At 37.5% G+C, this 3,554-nt stretch overlaps 2 protein-coding genes across 2 annotated transcripts in view; both read left to right on the forward strand.

The window, feature by feature from the left end:
• LOC101853890 overlaps nucleotides 1-3,554 on the forward strand; it is a gene marked incomplete at its 5' end in the record, with an annotated part of 22,302 nt that overhangs the window by 6,605 nt on the left and 12,143 nt on the right.
• Nucleotides 2,505-3,554, forward strand: part of LOC101853650 — a 26,645-nt gene continuing 25,595 nt past the window's right edge. The window contains exon 1 of the mRNA XM_005110460.2: nucleotides 2,505-2,574. The gene's annotated coding sequence lies outside the window, so the exon portion shown is untranslated. The remainder of the gene's footprint in view (nucleotides 2,575-3,554) is intronic.

A 3,554-nucleotide genomic window follows, 5' to 3' on the forward strand; every position in this document is an offset into this window, starting at 1 on the left:
CCCCCTCCCCCTGTAATATTACATTGTTCGCTTATGGTGACAAAAATAATATAACATTTATATCGCACAAATACGTGAAACAATCATTGTTCTAAGCGCATTGCATAATATACATGAAAATCATGCATAAACACATACATGCACATAATATATATGCATTAAAAAATAATAGGTGTCACGACATGGTGGGATCAGGCGCTCGTCATTTTTAAGGCATGCGGAGTTATTGATACCATCTTAAAGCCTGTCCATTTGCCCTTCTTTTGATGAAAACGATATTCATCTATGCTTAATAGAAATCAATATATTTGCTATTGAAAGAGGTGTGGGTCACCTGATTTCAGAGGTCAATTTAGTGAGAAAACCGCCGCAAAAGTTAGATAACGTCAATAGCCTGAGAGCCTTTCAAACTGAAAAATCACATATTTTGTGCATGTAATGAACGTTTTTCAGTAAAATTCGCATGGAAATATGTTATTATATGGACGTCAAAGGTGTTCAGCGGAAAAACAAAAATTCAACAAAAGTTCCCAAACCTGCATAAAAATGCCAGTTTTTTTTTCACTTTCACTTTCATTATTTTGACGAACGCCTGATTTCACCACGTTGCCTCACATAAATTAGAGTAAATCATTCATGCAAAATATTGTACACACTCTTTCTTACTAATAAGGAAAAAATTGAGACTCATGTCAATGACAAAAGTGCCTTAATTACAAATAAAACAAATTACAGTGGAATTCTGATAAAGTCAACACCCCGGACAGAAAAAAAGTGTTGGCTTGAGTAAGGTTCACTTTATCCATTGTACTACTGGCCATTGAATATTGAAGATGACAGCTACAAGTTTACAAACTACCTTGTAATAAACAAGATGTAATCTCAATTTCAGGGAGTATAATTCTGAAGTTGTCACCAAAACAAGAGATAATGAAAGAACAAAGTAATTGGAGGTGTGTACACCACTAGTTCAGGCGAAATATCTCTTCTTAATAAATGAATTCAACTTGGGATTTAGCCCCAAATTGTTGACTTTGCGCAAGCTTAACACTCAAGCGGTTGACTATATTATCAGAAAGACAATTAGATCTTCTTAAAATTACTTAAACAAGGAAGTAAAAAAGGGGACCACAGTGAGGTGTTGACTGTAAGCAAGAGTTTACTTTAAGCAAGTTGACTCTGCCAGGATTCCGTTATCTGTTATACTACTGATCATTATGCTGAAAACAAAAAAGTGAAATTAGTTATCATCAACAGAGGCAGTGTTCATCATTATGTATGTCAAAAATATTTTTTCACCTCACAAAAGTGTAATATTACATTAGTTCAAGCCCCCCCCCCCTTTCTTACACTTTTCTTACAGGAACCAAAGACCGCACCCCCTCCCTTCTAAGGGTGAGATTATATTGAACGCGCTCTTTATCTGTGAATTTTCAATTACGGGATGATTTTTGTGTGGTGGCGCCCGAGAAAGGCTTTGGCTGTTTTTATTTTCTTTTGGTTTTGTTTTTGCAATCTGGAATACTACCACGCCTCAAGAAAACATTCAAAAATTCCACGGACAATTGTGTAGAAATTATGAGCTAACGTACATGCCAAATAACAACTTATTTCTTTAGTTTTGTTTTAGTATGAGTTTTACGGCACTTGCAACATAATAAGGTAATGTAAGTGCCGAAGATTAGAGGTGTTACAAGAGAGTAACAAACACAAAAAAGACGAAGGAGAGATAAGGATGACGTATGTTTGATGAAAGAAGGAGCAAACCACACCAGAGCACCCGTCACCTATTTCCATTGAAAATAAGTGAGGTATTAACTGTATGATAAGATATGTAAACAGAATCCAATATGGCCATCGTTTCCATGGCAACGAGATTTTTTTCTCTAAAATTTGATTACGGATTTGGAGACTTCTCGCCATATAATTTGTTATACTTGTACAATTTGATTCTCAAATAAGCGAGATAGCCCTCTGGTATACCCCCCCCCCCCCCCCCCACTCTTTAAAAAGTCTAATAAATAAGGAACGTATCTACCTGTAAATGGAGATTTCTAACATGCAGGAATGCATCTTTCTACCCACGTCTGCTCAGTGAGTTCCCACCCTATATTTGCTTTTGTTTCCAGTTGGCCAAGAGTCAAACGATTTCCGTTTCCCGCTGACTAGGACGAAAGTTACTGTTCCATAACTCTTTGTCCTTTTGCTTTTGATTTATTTTCGTTTTTAGGAAAATTATTTGTGAAAATACATGTTTTATTGTATTAACATTTCAATACAGTTTTTTGTACATGTATTTTCATCGCCTAAAGACCCAGTGTTTTGATTCACTGGCCGCCATTTGTAACTTCTAGATATTCCCAGGTGTATGTCTGAGTTCTCCCCCTTGTACTTGGAAATCTAGGTAATGTATTATATTGTTGCCAACCTACATTGAATTCTATAAATAGAATCTCTGGCAACGTCCGGAAGTTGTCGATGGGCGGTCTTGTCAGGGGCCATCACTCTCTTGTTTCACTGTGCAGGACAGACAACAGAGAAGAGAGGGACATCATGTGTAAACAAACGCTGGTGGTATGTGTATTTTCCACATTTTTTGGTATCTACTTTGAATGCTCAGGATGTTTGAGCATACTTTGCTGTGTAGTGTTAGTGTTAGCCTATATATCTGGATACATTGACTGCAGTTGGAATGCTGCATCAAATCTTGGTAGCCTAACAATGACATGACACAGTCCCCAGTCAGACCAAAAGACGCCCCACTAGACTAGATATAACCTAGTCCCTTGGTATTAGACCATTGTAACTGGTGGGTAATATTGTCATTTTGATGGGTGGTGGTGATCACCTGTGAAGCGACAGGTAGGTCTATCTTGTAAGCCCCTTAGTCTTAGGTCTTAGGGCTGAGCTGCTGAGCTAGCAGTTAACCCAGAACAAGAACCAGATAGGCCCCCAGCTGCTGAAATTGCGCAATACCTAGTCAAGTAGATCTAGATTCGCGATCTAGATTCGCGATCTAGAACTCTAGATCTAGATCTAGTTCTAGATCTAGATTCTAGATCTAATTACTGATTGAGAAGGATGCCCAAAACTGACTTAGCTGTGGTTGACTTATTAACAGTCAGAAACCCCATAATATTATTGTGGAAATGTAGATCTAGATCTAGATCTAGATCTAGAATATATAGGCCTTGATCTAGATCTAGGCCTATATTCTGGAGAAAGTTTTGGCACAAAAATTGTGGGTATGCGGCATAGATCTAGGTTGAATTTTTGACGATTGTGAAGATTCCCGCATTTAATTCCGATATAAGGTTAGGGTCGGGACCAAAGCGAAACATGATGCCTGAGGCTATGAAAAGCGCAAAAATCGGAATTAAACGGCGGAATCTTAGTAATCGCCGAATTTTTAAATGTGAAATTCAGGGAAAGGAAGGAAAATAATTTTGAAAAATTAAATTGGAGAACTGATATAATATCGAAGTGATTATTCGGACTCGAGTCCGAATATGAAAAAATGTTATTCGGACTCTGATTCTTGTCCAGCATGACAT

Source organism: Aplysia californica, unplaced genomic scaffold, assembly GCF_000002075.1.
Source record: "Aplysia californica isolate F4 #8 unplaced genomic scaffold, AplCal3.0 scaffold00893, whole genome shotgun sequence".
NCBI lineage: Eukaryota > Metazoa > Mollusca > Gastropoda > Aplysiida > Aplysiidae > Aplysia > Aplysia californica.